At 44.8% G+C, this 17,445-nt stretch overlaps 1 long non-coding RNA gene and 1 pseudogene across 3 annotated transcripts in view; both read left to right on the plus strand.

The window, feature by feature from the left end:
- Positions 1–17,445, plus strand: part of LOC131276232 (uncharacterized) — an 82,741-nt gene that overhangs the window by 16,755 nt on the left and 48,541 nt on the right. For all 3 annotated transcript variants that reach the window (XR_011647675.1, XR_009183733.2, XR_011647674.1), the window contains 4 exons: positions 6,534–6,731; positions 7,496–7,702; positions 13,356–13,532; positions 14,454–14,588. This is a non-coding gene — a long non-coding RNA (uncharacterized lncRNA). The remainder of the gene's footprint in view (positions 1–6,533; positions 6,732–7,495; positions 7,703–13,355; positions 13,533–14,453; positions 14,589–17,445) is intronic.
- Positions 14,680–17,445, plus strand: part of LOC101431892 (COP9 signalosome complex subunit 8 pseudogene) — a 31,508-nt pseudogene continuing 28,742 nt past the window's right edge.

The following is a 17,445-nucleotide window of genomic DNA, read 5'->3' on the forward strand; positions in this document are numbered from 1 at the left end:
GAAGGCCCTCACTGTCCTTCCCACAGTCTCTAGAACTTCAAAGGAGTAACAGTAGGACCAGGAAGCTGCATGTAGAGTCATTTGGTTAAAGCAAGAGGAAATCTACAGTGGGGGTTCACAATGGCAGGTCTTTTATGAGGAGAGTTTGGTCCCACTGCTCCCTACACTCCACAGCGGGGCTTCTTCTTTCTAGGATCCAGACATTGGTCACACCTTCTTTTTCGAGACTGAGAGGATTGGCTTGCACCCAGCACCAACATTTGCCTGCCAGGAGCCCCAAAGTCAGCTATGAGGTGGGATTTTCTTCCAGCAGAAGATGGACCTTCAACTAAAGCCATGTTTGGAGACTTGGCATCAGGATGAGGAGTTTGACTGTGACCTCTTTTCAGAGACGATACAGACAGGGATTCTCCACGTGCTCTCTTGATTCCAGAGGTGTGATGGCCTGAGTGAGCGAGGGGACTCTTGACAAGTCCCCATGGCAGCAGCTGATGTGGCAGTTTCAAGAAGAATGCAAGGCTGGGGAGCTCCTCATCCTCCTCTTCATTGGACCCATCTGTGGGCTTGGATTTGGTACTTATAGGAAAGGTTTCTTGCAGAGGCACCTCATCTCTGCTTCTGAATCTAAGGGAAGAGTGTCTTTGGTGTTGGTGATGGTAAGACATTTGTTTCTTTATGATTTGTGGATCGTCTTGACTCCTTGGAGAGACAGCAATGTCTTTATGGAGGTCCAGGCTGTTGTCTGCTCTGTCATCCCAGTGTAGGGCACCAGTACTGACTTGAATCCCTAGAAGTTGGTCATGCTCAGCTTTACTCTCTGCACCATTGCTAGACTTGCATGTGGAAGGAACTGTGTCCAGTTCAGGTGTATCATAATTTGGAAGTGCTTCCATACCCTCTACATCTTTCAAGGGCAGCAGACGCTTCTCAACCAGCTGTGGTCAAGGAAATAGACAATTAATGACTGCAGATGTTTCTCACATGAGGTGACTGAATGTGTGGCAAAGATGACTGCACTCGGCCAGAAGGTAGGTAGGTTTTGTATACATATATTATAGCTTATTCTGCCCATCTTCCTATGCACAATTCCCAAACTTGCAGTCCTACCCACACCTACCCCGTACCTCTCCATAATTTCCTCCCTACTGATTCTCCATTTGCCCCCACACCTTCCGCTATTTTTCTCCAGGAGCCATGCCACCCAAGACAAAGCAGGTTTGACAAGGTCATGTGGATTACATGTTGTGAGGCCCTCCCACCCATGGCTAACCTGAGTGGGCGTGAGTCCTTCCTCTTGCTGCAGCTCCTCTGTTAGGGACAAGAAGTCTACATGTGCTCCTGGGGAAAGCAATTCTGCTAGGAATCGAGGGTGAATGACAGCCTCCACCTGGGAACAGTAATAAAAGGGGATTGAGCACCCTAGAGAAAGAGCCACCTGTCGGTTTTGGAAGCAGGAGGGAAAGCATTGACACGGCAACCCAATCTGCAATCTGTGGATGTTTGGGATGATGACCTCCACCAGCTACACATAGAGACACACATGCACACACACACAAAGACTCAAATACACATACCTGTACCCACTCCACACTGCTCAGGAGATAAGGAATAGACCCAAGTTTCAACAGACTGGGAAAGAAGCACAGACCTGAACATGTGACAGTGCTAAAACTAAGGACTCTGCTAGACACCTCACCTAAAATCCACCCACCTTGGTGATGAAGTCTTCCTCTGCACACAGCTGGTGGATGTAGTTGAGGAGATCCGGGTCTGCATAGATTCCATCACATTCCTGCTGTCCATGTCCTTCCTCTTCTGATTTTCCATCTTCCCCCTCTGAGGCTGAGTGCAAAGGCCCCACCAGCCCATCCATGAGGTCAATGTACTCTTTTACGGCTTCAGGTGGAATCTCCTTGGGGGCCTTTGTCTTCAGAGCCCGCTGCTGTCTGCGTTGCCTCTGCCTGGAAACCTTGGCCTTGGGCCCTGACTTTTTTGGATTGGACACTAAAGGTAGAGGCAGAGGTCAAGAAGTAAGAGTGGAATGAATCTCCAGCTTTTATTTTCCAACCATATCTTGGTGAGAGTAATATTTTAGGTATAGAAAATGCTTCCACTTGGTTCAGGCTAATCTGAAACTACATGAACATTTATAGGATAAAGTTTAAAAGAGGAATGACCTTAGATAAAGTTTCTGTTCAAGAAAAAGAGGAACTTGTGATCCTGAAAGCTATCCCTTCCTCCACCCCCTAATCATCAGGAATATTATATAAATGTATCACTTTTGACAATCAAGATGAGAGTGCAGTTATGACAGCTGACAAAATTGACCTAGCCCATGACAAAGGGTAACTGAGAAACTAGGTTCTCGATGGGTTTCTCCTTTGGAAACACAGAAGGCAAATCTTGAAAGGAATGCAGCTCATGAGTCCTATTGCCTTCTCTCAGTCCCCTTTGCACCTAGTCTTCTGTTGGAATGTGATGAGCCATACCTGGCTTCTGGCCTTCCATAGTGCCTGGGGGCACCTGTGCATGAAGATTTGGAGGAGCTGGAGGTGGAGGGCACTGGAAACCATTCTTCTCCTCCAACATCTGAATCTGCCTGTCTTCTTCAATTTCAAACTCCTTGAACCTAGCGTGGGAGGAAGGCACAAGCAGTGTTGACAGCATAGCCTGGCCCACTGATTGCCTACAAAAGGAGATCAGCACCAACAATAGGGGAAACTAAGTGTCTTGGGAGGGATATCAAGGTCTTGGATAAGTGCTTTTCCAAGAGGGGTTTTGCTCCTGGCAGTACAACCACAGTTTGGGGGTACTTCATGAGGTCCCCACATCACCCGTTCACCTACAGCAAAACTCATCATCACTTAAGGGGAATGTGAAAGAAATCAATTTGGTCCTGGGCAGATTTTGAAAGTTGAGTGTACAGGTTGTAATTGCTAGACTATACACTGTCTTAACTAGGATCTAGTGGGCTTCAACAATCTTGATGTAGGTTCTTGAATTAAATTAGTCAGTGTGTTCCATGACAGGATGACAAAGGTGGCCATCATCCCCAAGTCAAGGATGTCATAGCAAAAACTAGACAGATGAGCTGACAGTGATTGCATGCTGGGATCTGGGATGTTAATATTATAAGTAAAGGAGGGATCAGTGCCCAGATCTAAGAATCCTAGAGCCTTGGAACAGTAAACCAAATGAAGACATGGGGTGCAGAAATGCTTGGAAAGAAAGTAGAAGGAAACATTATGGAAGGGATTCAATTTCCAATGCTGTCCTTTTTATTTTATTTTTTGTCATTGCTTTGTGTTTTAGCCAAGAGTTTAACATGCAGTTGAACAACTTGTTCACAGGATATCTGAGATCCTGGCTTCCCCTAACCAACCTCCTCCACCTCTAACTCATCTGGAATGACAGAGAACCACTTGGACATTATCTCATGAGGAGAGGTGGGCCCAAAGTCCTGTGCCAATAGGCTCCTGCTGCCCAGACACCCAGACAGGTAGAAACATGCCTTATCAAGCATGTCACCCCTGCAAAGTACCTACAACCTAGAGGCTACAGCCTACAATCCTAGAGGATCTGTAGGAATTACCCTCAACCCCATCCTAAGACCTTCAATTTCATGACATCTGCAGACCCAATATCAGAGAAGGGTTGAGCATCCTATGAAAGAAAGGTGAAAACCTGCCCAGTACTAAAGGTGAAAGTGACGGCACAGAGGAGTTGGTCTGTCAGTATCCAGGGAATAGTGACCTAGTTGACACCCCCTCTCTAAGTATCCCTTCTATTGACCAGCAACAAAGCAAGACCCCTGCCTGGCTTTGTCCTCCCCAATCACACCCAGCCACAAAACCTCGCAATTTAACAAGGATCCTTGGACTCACTTTGCTGCCATCTCGTAGTAGATCATCCGATCAAAGTTGCTTGTTTGCTGCCACTCCTGCACGGCTCTCTGCAGTCCCTCGTCCAGGCTCATGGTAGGCTTCCGACGGGCCAGTGACCGAAGCACTGGGCTAAAATTCCCCGTGTCAGTAACATTCTACATGCACCTTCTCCCACCCCTTCCTGATACTACCCAGCCAGCATCACCTGAACCCCATCACATCTATCCACCATTTGTCCCTTCATGATCTCCTTTTTATGTGTACCCTGTGATTTTAAGTGCATCTGCCTTTTACGATCCCTGACTGAATATTGAATATCAATACAAGGATTCATTTCTGAAAGTCCAGCTCAGTGAAATGATTGTTTTGGAATCTCTGACTTCCCTTTGTAGCTTCAATGGCACTGTGTAGTGAATGCACTGGGAGAACACGTTAAAAGGAGATTCCGGGCCTATTCCCAGGGGTCAAAAGCTAAGTAAACAACTTCCCAGGTGACTATTAGGTGATTAGTGCTTTGGAAAACAGAGCATCAGAATACGAAGAGGAGTTAATATGCAAAGCCAAGGGTTGTTAAAGCCCATGCCCATGGATGGCCATGGGCTGCCTCAAGATACAGAAGGTCATGCTGCTGCCTGCATTGGAGAGTTTGCTCCAAGAGTGCTCAAGAATGTGGGAGAATCATTAAGACTCTTAAGCTGGAAATTTGGGAGACTTCCTTGAATTTCTTTCCTGGGGCAGGAGATATTTTTGGGAGTTCAAAAATTGAAAAGCATTGTGTAAATAAAAAATAAGTGTCCTGTTATTTGATATAGGCTCTATTGCCATTGACACATAATTTTACTGGGGGCAGTGCAGAGCAGAGACAGCTGGCAGTTCAGGGTGTGAAAATAATATCATCACGGTTTCTGTCTCACAGTCACAACAGCCCATGGTCTTGGGCCACATTGCTAATCATTCATTCACACTCTTTAGTTAGGGTAGTTTTGCCTTTTGTGAGCTCTTTTGCTCTTCTTGTCCTTTCAAAATCTTACAATGATAATATAACAATTTAAAAAACTAAGAATTATAATAATAAGGAAAAAGACTAGTTATCATGTAATGTAGGAAAGCATGAGAAGTTGTGTCTATGAAGTACTTTGTCTATTAGCTCATGTAACCGTCTCAGCAATACTCTGAAATAAATGGAATAAACCCTTACAGGTAAGGTTACCAAGTGAGGTAATCTCTCCAGGATTACAAATCGAGTTGGAGCCAAGTGCTTCACAACTCTACAGTTTTTGCCACCTCCCAGTTCTAACTGGAAATCTCCAGAACAATGTGTGTGGGGGCAAAACTAGAGTTATTTGCCTGATCTCTGTGGATTTTGCTTTCTCTGGACAACACATGCTCAAATCTTGTGCTGGAAGGTAGAGTGCAAGGGGAAGAGTGTGGTGTTTGTAGTCACACCTCAATTCAAATCATGGCTCCTCACTCGATCACAGGACAACTCTCTGATTGTTAGTTTTTATGTCAATGGTTACTAGGATAATGATACCAAAGTAGAGAATGGCTGGACCCCCAACAGAGGGAGGTATCACTTGAGATAAGACACCTGAAAATCAGTCATAAACCAGGGATAGATCTTCTCTCATCATGACCTACTGTCAAGAAACTCTGGAGACATTAACCTGGGGTATCCATCCCTAGTCCTCTGTATCCAAATGGTGCAAAACAGTCAAATGTGTCTCCAAGAGGAGGCCACTCACATGAGAAAGCAGGAAAGAGCTTCAGCATCAGGACTTAGGGGAATGTGCCTCCGGGCCAGGGACTTGAAGCACTGCCAACATCGGAAGTTCTGGTAAACACTCTTGGGGTTCCAGGAGTCATCCTTGGACTGGGTGGAGGGAGGACCTCTCTCCATGGAGGCCCCCTGTGGCCTGAAGAAAGCATTCCCTGGAGGGATCCTGGGGGCCAACTGGGCAGCTGGTGGTGGAGCTTGAGGAGGAAGGCCTGGGGTCCAGCCTCCCTCAGCAGACTGGGTGCACCCCACAGCTGAGGCTGGGATCAAGGGCTCCAGAGCAGAGGCCCTCAAGGTCCCAGGAGGGGCATGCTGAGCACCCCCACAGAGGATCCTTGGGTCAATTGAAGTGTGGGGCATCTGAGGAAGGACAAAGGGGTGAGTAGGAGGGGTCTCTGCTGGTCCCCCTAGTTTTCTGATTTGAATAATGATCTTCTCAGCTCCAGTCCCACTGGGGACAAGGCCCCCCTTTCCTGTCACCAACTGTGGCCTGGGGAAAGCAGGTGGCTGCAGAGAGCTGCCAGGAAGGAAAGATAGGGGTAGGTGTTGCCCCCAGGCAGGTGTGGGTGGTGGGTCAGGAATGGGTGAAGGGATTGGCAGGGCAGTGCCAGGATACAGGGAGACTCCAGAGTTCATGGTCTTGTCCGGTCCCAGCACTGGAGAGGCTGTAGAGACAAGGAAATGGGTGGATTTAGAGGCCACAATGGCAACACTCTTGAGGCTCTCAGGAGCTGTCCTTTACTCCTTAGGAAATTGAGAGCTGGAAAAGTGCTTATTAAAAATTTCTTCGCCTATGCAGCTCTGGAACTAACCAGACATAACTAAGATAGTTTTCTCTTAATCCAATCTTAATAGTTACTCTTTGTTCTTAGCTCCCAAAAGGACATCAACCAGACCTTCCCAGTTCTGCATACGGGAATAAGAAGAATAAAATATCTACTGAAGGCAAAACCAGAGAACATCAGAAGCACCGATATCTGAATCTAAACTGTCACTGATAAATCACTGAAACTGGAACAACAGTTTCGAGTTTAACGTGCTTGAGGCAACACAGGACTGGGAAATTGCAGGTACCCTCCTCACAAGACCCCTGGAAGTCCTAAAGTCATCACTTGCTTCTTGTTTTTGACTTGCTTTTCTTTCCACCTCTCCCCCGGTTTTTTCCCTATACAAATTCAAGTTCCCATTCTCGCTTTGATCTGGTTTTGGGAAGATTCTCCCAGTTCCTTGCTTGTGCATTTGCAATACATCACCTTCTCACTGAGAGACGTGTTTCTCCTTTGTGGTGCTGGAACAGGCATGCTGTTCTGTTGGAATGGCCATGCATACGTCACGAGAATCGGAGCTATGAATTTCAAAAAGTGAGCAGGCACATAGGTGGAGGAAATTCAGAATAGCACCTGTCCCTCTAGTGATTTTAGGTTCTAGAACTCCAGATCAGGGTTTTCCCGTAAGAGAACTTGCTCCCATTCAGTGAGGCTCCCAGACCTCTGAGTGCTAAGGAGAAAGAAGCACGTGCTATCAGGACAGCCCCTCTCTGAGGAAATCGCTACCAGAAATTCAGCCAGACTCAGTATTTGGTGAAGGCATTCGGTCAGCCTCTTGACCAAAGAGCTGGTGTCAAGGAATGCTTTGGAAAAAATGCCCCTCAGCATGCTCACAAGCAGATAAGGGATGTTCTTTTGGGTAAGTTCTAGGCAGTAAGGTGGTGGTAAATTCTTAAGATTAAGTTCTGCATCGCCTCTTCAGACCGTTACCAATACTATTACTTCTAGTACTATTAGTGATAGAGTAAAATAGACCTAATTGTATCTCTTCTCCTTCCCCTCTTCAGAAAGAAACCACCCTTCATTGAGTGTTTTACTGAAAACAAATACCAGCCACTATCTATTCCATGACCATGAAGTATTTATGGACTATGAGCAACATCTTCACCTCAACTTTAAAATGAAGAGCCGAGGGTTCACCGTGAGGAATTAGAGAAGATGAATTGGTTGAACATCTGAGTTTACATAGTTTAAGGAAACGTCATAAAATCCAGGTAAACCCAATCTCTAAAACTAGCTGAAGTTACCACAAGTGCCCTGGAAACATTGAGTCAGAGAAAACATTTGCCAGGAGTGAAAGCAAAAGGCCTCTGGGCTGGTAGGAGCTTAGAGGCTCTGGGCTGGGACAGTTAGAGTAACTTCCAGGCGGCCTCACAGACAGGATATTTCACTGCTGACTTGGCCACGATGAACTCTACCGAAAAGTTTTTTTGCGTTAGACCATTGCTTCTAACTGTCCCCACAGGATGTCATTTCCTCCAGGTCATATTCTTCCCAGAAAATCATAAATTCCCAGGTGCCTGAAGTAATGACAAAGGGTGGAGACAAGCCTCTCTACACTACCACACCACGTAAACACGCTACCATTTAATACACTTGTTATGTGGCTTTTTTCTAGAGAGAAACTCTTCCTGCATCCAAACTTTCTCATACCTATTGTAGCCCTCTCACATATCTAGATCTACCTCTAAGGAGATCCCTTCCTCAACTCTAAGTCTTGGCTTTCCAACCTACCCCACCAACTCCCAGGTGAGAGGTTCTTGGTGGAGTCCAGTGATTTCTCCTTCCTCTAGATTCATCTCAAATCTTGTTCCAAGAAGATGGGTCAAATTTGAATTTCTATGGATTTGAGGGATATCAGGGACCCTGATAACACAGCACCTTATCCTAAGTGCTTACCTTTTGAAGTTACCTTGGTACACTTGGACACTGACCACCGCTATCTGACAACCTCTAGCAGAGATTCAATTCTACACCCTGAGAGTGAACCGCTGCCAACAGATTCTCAGGAATCCACGGAAAAGGTGGGGAAGTTTGAATCTCAACAGGACTAGAATGGAGCACTCAGACATTCTACAGGGGGGAGGGGCAGAGGGCAGGTGGGCTTGAAATGGGGGAGGGTAGAACATCATCCAGGACTCTGACAGGGGAAATTGCAGGTGGTCCCTTCAAAGTATAATGGGACAGCACAATTATGATGGACTCTGTTAGCGCAATTTATTGATTCTTCCTAATTCATAGCACAAAGACTTCTTCCTAGGTCTATACTTAAATTATTTATAAAAAAAACATTGGTTTGTGCTGGAAAGCCCCTCCACATCAAAGAACTCCACGCTTGTAGGCTGACAGGAAAAATCGATGCTTTTTTCTCATTAATCGGTTGTTAAGTATTTAAAATTTACAATATTTCAATGATTTTGATTGTTTTTAACAGGTAAACATTGCATGGTGTGAAAGTCAAATTTTGCACAATGGAAAATGTAGTGAGAATCCTTCCACCCACCTACTTCCCCTGGCATCCCAGTCCACATCACCAGAGGACACTTATGTTTTTGCTCCTTTCACATCTTTCTAGGAAAATATCATGCAACTAAAAGCAAACACGTTGTAAATTCGTTATAAACATTTTATGTTTATTTCTGATTATAAACAGTATATACAAGGGTATATATATATTTTATCTAGTGTCAGTTTTATTGCAATTACTGTCTTTTGGCTGGTAGCTTGTTTTCAACTCTTCTTTCTTTGGCATACGCTACAAGAAGAAGTTCTTCAATTAATAAAACCTCTAAAATATCCCTAAGAATAATGTTCCCAGTTTTAGCAAATAAAAAAATAAACCACAGTAAATTGTGAAATTCAGTAAACAATGAATTATATTCTAGCATAAGTATGTCTCAAATTGTATATGACATATATGCTAATACACATTGTTTTTATGAGATTTTTTTAACTAGGTGTCCTCTATTTCATCTGGCAATGCTACATAAGAAGTGGAACCCATTATGTTTTTAATGGTTACCCCATAAAGAAAAAGAAAGCACTGAACCTACAGTAAAGACAACTGAATTTGTATCTATGCTCCACCCAAACACACAATTTTTACATTTCTACTGAATCAGAGAAGAGTCACAGCAAGTATTACAAAGTCTGGAGTTTTATTCTACTTCATTGCTAAGAAGCCTGCTAAGAATTTTGCCTCAAGTTTAAGGGCTCAAGATAGCTGTGAACTAGTTTCTGGACTCAGATGATCAAATGTCCTGATGAAAGCTATCAAAAACTTAACCTTCAAACAAAATCTTACTGAGTCCACATTCACTGTGCATATTAAATAAGCTCACAAAAAAATATCCTAATATGGGAAAAGTCCTAGGATACAATCAGCAATGGAGTTCAGAGGAAGCATAGCTTTGAAGGAGTTTTCAGATCCCAAATACTTTGCCAGGACTGTTCTATAAGGAACCTTTCCTCTGTGTAGGAAAAAGGGCAAATTCTTTGAAAGGCCATGAACCAGAAGAAAACAAATGCAGCCAAGGCATGCATAAGCAATCCTTCCAATCTGAGGGCACTGCCCTAGGCTAGACCTCTTCTAAAATACTTCACGGAGGACCCTGTCTCAGTGCATGGGACTGTCCTCCACATCTGTCAGTCCAAAATCGTGAGTGGTCCTTTCCCACATGCTTTCTCCCAGAGGCAGGGAAGGCTGTTCGGGTTCCTGCAGAAGAGGCATGGCCTGAACACGCCTGACAGAGCCTAATGAGGCTCCACCTCCTGCCTCTCCTCCATGCCCCTCCCAGGACCTGGTCCCTGCAGGAACTGGCAGCTTGGCACTTGTGCACGTGGCTGTGGGGGCGGGGCTCTGTCACGTGTTCTCTGGTCCTCCAACCGCCCCTAATGTCAGTTGGGAACCGGTTCCAGAAGGGAAACGCATGCGCACAGGGAGGAGGGCCAGTGCATAACTGTGAACCCCAGGGTCTGCGGGGGAGGGGTTGTCCCATCACCCTAGTCCCACCACTTCCACCTGCTTTTCTATGTCAGTTGTGTAAAAAATAAAGGTGAAGAGTGCGCCAACCCATGGCTTCCTAGTGGTGTCTCTGGGCTCAGCGCTGTGTGTGCTCCTGTGAATCAGGAGCTGCTCCCTAAGCCTGTGGCCCTGCCCTCACTTGTCCCTTCCACTGTGGGGGGAGCACCTGTACTGCGGGAGGGAGGAGCACTGCAGACCAGACCAGCTGCATTTGTTCAACTAGATGGTATAGAGTTAAATTAACTTTAAAGTGTTAATAATGTGACCTAAGTCTGTATCCGCTACATTGTGATAATACAAAAAATGAGGGAAAATATTTCAGTATATAAAATACATTCTATTGAGGAAAGAGGGAACACTAAAAAGTAAGGGCAATTCCAGCATCTCTTGGTTATTTCACTATATTACTTTTTAAGGTAGAAATATTAACCAGTGTTCAGGATGAAAGCATTATTTTATGACGAACATGAGAGTCTTTGCTTCATGGAATAATAAACCATTTTTCAAGGTCTGGTGTCAATTGTGATGGATTTTCAGGCACAGGATATATATAATAGGTATAAGATTTGGGCAAAAATGGACAAAAGTTTGTGAGAATCAATTGACCAAGTGCAATTTACAAAAGATAATGTATATTTTCTAACTATTTGTAAAATTTGTGCTGCACATACTGTATGCTATTAAATGATTGAAATGTATTCACTATGTTTATATGTATACACACACAGAATTATTTTAGAGAGAGTTGGTTCACAGTGTTAAACCTGGCTACATACCACTACGTTCATAACTGGGGCTTTAATTACTTTTATGATTGTATCCAGGAGCTGATTTCCTCTGGGTGGAATTGTGTTTCATGGAGTTGTTAGCAGGTCAGTTAGTGTATTTGAGGAATGAAAGATGTTTTGTACCTGATTGTGGGTATGCAGAGAAGAGGTTGATTGTGTATCTGAAAATTGTGATAGTCTACCCATGTATTGGGGGGCCTCTCATGGACTGTAGAAATTCAGGGATGTGAGCTCTATTGTGCATGTCTCTTGGAACTGTGTTCATATGAATTTAAAGTTTGACACTCGTATTTGCATTTTGTAGGTTGGTTGGAATGTGATAGATACCTTGAAATCTGTGAATCAGTGGTGTCTGTGTGGATATTTGGGGTTAAGTGGAGGACCTGACTATTTCTTCAGTGAGTCTGAGGCTTTGGGTTCTTGCATCCTGTCAGATGCAGTGCATGTATATCAAGGAATTGGTGTTACGTATTTGCAGTTTGAAGCTATGAAAACATTATATGTTGTGAGGGCTTCCACATAATCTTTGGGATTTTTGTGTGTTTAAGTTTGGAATTGCCTCTGCATATGCATATGGGCAGTGATAGGGAACATGTCAGTGTATTAGTTGGTAGGGACTCTCTATCTTCTGTATATTGTTTGGATGTGTGGGATCATTGAAATGTACTCAGTCTACATTGAGTGGTGATGTATGTTTGGGTGACTTTCAGGAGTTGTGCATAGATATTCTGGTGTTGAAGAGAAACTGTATAATAGTGTATGAAGCTGGCAGATGTATATGTTCAGATGGAAGGATTGTTGTGTTTCCTGTACCTATTCTGGAAGATGCTGGAGATATTTTGATGACCATTAGCAAGTGTAGGGACTAAGTAAATGCAGGAGCTGTATCTGTATTTGGTGATACAGGGTGGTATTTGTTCGTATTTGTATTGTATAGGGGAATTGTGGGTAAAATTGAGGCATGTGGTACATTTTATGTGTAATGAGCGTGTACTCTGGGTCACAGTGATTTGGATGTATATTTCCCGGTAGTATGTTATTGAAGCTTTCAGTAGAGAGATTTTAGTATGTCTTGTGGTCACTTAGTATGAGTATATATATCTCATTGAATGGTGGGGCTGTGTGTTTATACATGGAAGTGAACACCTTAGTGTGCTTGAGCTGATCTCACAAATCCCACACCACGGTTTTGCTCAAACAGCATCTGTTGGTCTCTCCTTTGAGACTGGAAGTCCAGGTCAAAGTGTGGGGAAACCTTGCTTCCTCTGAAAGCCTGTAACATTCTGGTGCGTCTTCGGGGAATCCTTGCAGCTCCTTGGATTGTTTCTCAGTCTCTGGCCAGTTGGTGATATCCTTTCCTTCCTAGCTTCTGTGACTTCTTGCTTCTCTTCCTAAGGCCTACAGCCACAAGGAGCAAGACCCACCCACAATTTTAGATGGGCCATGCATGACCTGAAAATGAAAACCAGAGGAAATCCTGTTAACACTGGGTTGACAGCCAGAGGAAAATGGATTAAGATTAAACACAGGCCTAAATTGCAGTACATAATTCAATCTGCCACAGTGGGGTGATTGTATGTATTGGAAGTAGGTCTAAAATTTCGAGTTGTGGGAGTGGGGGTATCTAAAACCCCCACATAACAACCACAGAGACACAATGTGGGGAGAGACAGAGGGTGTGCTTTGACCTGGGAGGATGGAGCGTGTACTTAGGGCTGCAGACCCCAGCCTGGCATTGCTGCCCCCATGTTGGCTGTGCAGATAGAGGCCTGGAGACAACAGTCCTCAACCTGGGGGCAGGACATGTCTTACCCTCCCCTTCCCATCTCAGGTCTTCACTGAGTGGCCCTTATGGCCAGGCTCCCTGATGTCCCAGACTCTTCTACTCTCCAAAGCCTGGTGACAGGCCCTTTTCCCTTCAAATTCTGCACCAGGGCATGGGGTCACACGGGCCCTGCAGTAACGCATTGGTAAGGTCTGAGGAGACTCTGAAGGTTATTTTGCCACCACTGGGAAACTGCTCCTAAAAGGAAGTCTTTCTGATTTCTGATGCAGGAATGTGGGACTGAAGGTGGAGGTTGTGTTTCAAGTGCCAAGGAAGGAGGCCTAGGACCTGCAGATGTGGAAAGCAGAGCACGCTGCTTGGAGCCCAGACAAGCGCTGATGGAGGCCAGGAATCAGGATTGAGGTCAAAACAAGCTTTTGTTCTGCAGTAGGAGGTGGAGAGAGCATGTGAGTGATGAGATGACCCCCAACCCCAAGCCTAAAGACATGCACACCTCCCCTTCTTCCAGCCTCACCTTCTGGCTGCTGCTTCCTCAAGCAGGAAGCCCTGTGGTATCATCAGCCCGGAGCTTACCAGTCTAGGTTCTGGCTGCAGGCCAAGTTCCCTGCTTACGCGTCCTTCCATCAGCAAATATGTCTTAATATGATGGCCCCAGATGAGAAGTGGGTATTAAAGCAAACCCAGTATCCCATCATTGGATGTCTAGAAACCATAAAGTTCAGAAACCTGCTCAAACATTGGGACAGATGTGGCTGGAGGCAGCCCTAGCATGAAGTAGCCATGGCAGCAGGGGAAGCAGCAGCAGGAGATCAGAGAATCCTCCGTGTGAGGAAACTGCTGCCCCTGTTGAGAGGGGTCACCTGGAAAAGGCCTTGATGGAGACGTCCTGACCTTTGAGAGCCAGCATTGTTGGAGGTAGCTCCATCCCAGGGAGGTACATGAGGTGTCCTTCCTGTAGTGGGTGACTTCTCTGCATTCTGTCCTTCCCCAGCTTCAGGGAACACAATCAAGAGGGAGCCTGGGGTCAGGGCTAGAGCAGAGCCTCTGCTTCCAGAAAGCCTGGATCCAGTTTGGTTCCCACATGTGGATTCCATGCCCTTTGTGACTGTTTCAATTGTCTTCCCCCCCTGAGCCAGGTCTCACTTTTTGTGAAATGAGGATAACACTGCTAGCTCTGTAGAGCTGTAAATATTGTACTTAGTAGATTAGATTTTTAGGAGCTGTGATTGGCATATTGTGAGTTCTCATAAAAATGTTCCTTCTTACTTTTACTAGGTAGAACACAACTGCCCAGTCCCCTAGTGCACACCACTCTGATTCCAAACAAAATTAATTACAAAACCCTCTATGTGATTTCGATCCTCTAGCACTGGGACCTGACCCATTCAGCTCTGAAATCTGCACAGCAGCCTTCACAGTGTTTGCACAAAGGGCGCCACAAAGAATCGTTTGCTGAATAAGGATTAGATGACCTGAGAATGTGTTTTTAGCTGCCTTCCAGGGTAAGAGTGCAGTAAGATGCAGTAACAGTCTCTTTCCCAAGTGTACACCTTGGTGAGTTAGAAGTCACAGTTACCTGTGGCAGAAGGCAAAATGACAGAGTGCTTCCCTCCAGGCCTCCTTGCCCTCCCCCTTGTCACACTGCAGCGCCTCCCGCTCTGTCTCTGGGACCTGGTTCTGGGACTTGCCCTTGCACATCAGTCAGTGACAGGTACATGCGCTCATGCTCTCCTCCTGAGGGTGAGATGTGGACCAGACTGCTTTTCTATAGTCAACCCTGACATGTGAAGGAGCCTAGATCAGAGGAGAACTTCCAGAAGAGCCAAGCTGCAAACTCCCACCCTCAGACACCTGAGGGAAATCTACACCTATGGCTGTAATCAATTGAGCTTTGCAGTAGTTTGTTTATCTGCACTATTGTGGCAATGGATAAGTGGTATACCTGGAAAATATCTTGAACCTCAGTGCCCAGGTGCAGATATCCCAGGAAGAGGATTCCAGTGTAGGGTAAATATTTTTATGGGAGGAAATTGACTCTCTCCTTGAGCATTCAATTCTTCTCTTACATTTTCAATCTAGGGCTTTTTGTTAACCCTCAACCTTATTTTCTTTCCCCAGTTTCTATCTGCAGAGCCCACTAGGATTATAGCACTAAATCTCATTTCTGAGTGTACATTTCAGAAATTCAGTCTGAATGTGAGTCCAGGCTAGATATTTGTGTATATCTGGTTTCCTGCACTATTATGTAAGACCTGCATGAGGCATCTTTACCATGACACTGATGCTCCATAAATAATTGTTGAATGAAGAAATGGGTTATATCTGTTTGAATCTCTAAAATGTAATCAGGAATTCAGAGGTTATTGAACAAGATGGTTAGTAAAGAACCTCTATAAAAAGATAGGTAAATGCGTATTGGCAGAGGGAGTAGTTGAATTGTGACATAGACCCCAAAACTGTCTCAGCTGGCTGGTGGACTGTGGCTCTAGAAAGTCTGCCATTTCCTCAGTTGAACTGAGTTATGCAGACATTTCTCACATGCTTCCATCAGGAATGGATTATGAGCCTCATGGGAAAGGGCAAGACCTGGAGAATGTGGCTCCCTGTCCTGACAATCTCTGCAGGTGCTGCCATCTAGGCTGTCTCCCACCTACATTCCCATCTACTAGAGACTGGAGGCCTTCTGTGCAGATGCAGAGAGATCTGTGGCCCTTGACACTCTTCACAAAACTCATCCTTTTTTAGGCTCGGAGCCATTTCCTTATATGATTTATTTTTTTATTGTATTTTCTTGAGGATACATATATTATGAATAATAATTATATTTAAAAATATAAGAGGTTCTCAATTACACCAGCCCACACCTCCATGCATTCTGAGTGTGTGTGTGTGTGTTCTCCAGGTTGTGTGAGATGTTGGTGTGTTTACGGAGATGGGAGTTTCTTAGATGGTAAATACATGTGTGGGGTGGTGTTGGAGGTTTCTATATATACATGAAGCCTTGTGGGCTGGGTGTCCTAGGGCTGTGGACAATTTATGTGAAAATTCAGGGAGTTTGTAGGTAGATTCTACAGGTTTGGAGAATGTAGGCAGTTTAGGTGAACTCTGGAGTGTGTGTTAATTCACAAGGCTATGTTTACCCTTCTAATGCATGCATTGGAGGACTGGCCATTAGTAATTTGTGGAACAAAGCAAGTCCAATGGCCACTTCTGGTTTCATCAGGGAGGAGATTGTAGTATTTTCTCATCAAAGACACTGCAGAAAGGAAGAGCAAATATTCTGCCTAGCAACACTGTGGACCACTTTGGAAACTTTTGCATATGTGTGTTTTTCGGTGGTTCTGTTTATTTGGAGGGTAAAGGGAGATATTGTATATTGTCTCTTTGTGAGGTGTGAATTGGGTCTGTGTCTATTCAGCACATAGGCATTAATATGTGCTCACACTGCCTGGGTGGGAATTCAGGGCATTTGTTTTTGGTGTGGACCAAATTTGGAGAGGAGTGACTGGATTTTGTGGGGGGGCTGGGTTTGTGAAGTTGAACATATCAGGGTCTATGGGCACATTCTGTTCATAGTTTCTCAAGATGGAGGCTTGTGTGAGGTTGTATTTGGGGTGTGAGGTTATTGTGTCCATTTGGGTGAAAGACGGGGTGTCATGTGTGAGATTTAGGAGCATGTGGAAAAGTTGCTCTTCATCTTCAGGTTCTGCGGCATCATACCTAGGTGTGTGTTCACAGGGTTTGGGAGATTGACTGTTCCTTAAGTACTTGGTAATATCTGAGTTTTTCTTGAATGCATTTGGTTGTTGTCAGAGTCTATGGGATTGATTTGGGGGTTTTGTGAGTTTTGGTGTATTTTTTATGGGATACGAGGATATGTTTACTACTAAGTGCTTGTCTGTCCATGGATGTTTAGAGATTGTGTTTTTGTACTAAAGATTAATTTTTACTGGGAATTCTGGGGTTTATATAAATATATTTTTAAAGTTACATTCAAAATATATGGGGTTCCCATATAGTCCCCACCCCCTCACCCCCCTCCTCCCACATCAACAACCTCTTTCATCATCATGGCACATTCACTGCACTTGGTGAATACTTTTTGGAGCACTGCTGCACCACATGGACAGTGGTTTACATAGTAGTTTACACTCTCCCACAGTCCACCCAGTGGGCCATGGCAGGACCTACAGTGTCCAGCAACTGTCCATGCAGTACCACCCAGGGAAACTGCCCCCACATCATATCTCTTCTTCCCTCTCCCTACCCTCAGCAGCTACCATGGCCACTTCCTCCACATTAATGCTACATTTTCCTCCATTACTAATCACAAGAGTTCCAGAATAGAATATCAGTAAG

This window comes from Dasypus novemcinctus, chromosome 27 (genome assembly GCF_030445035.2).
Source record: "Dasypus novemcinctus isolate mDasNov1 chromosome 27, mDasNov1.1.hap2, whole genome shotgun sequence".
NCBI lineage: Eukaryota > Metazoa > Chordata > Mammalia > Cingulata > Dasypodidae > Dasypus > Dasypus novemcinctus.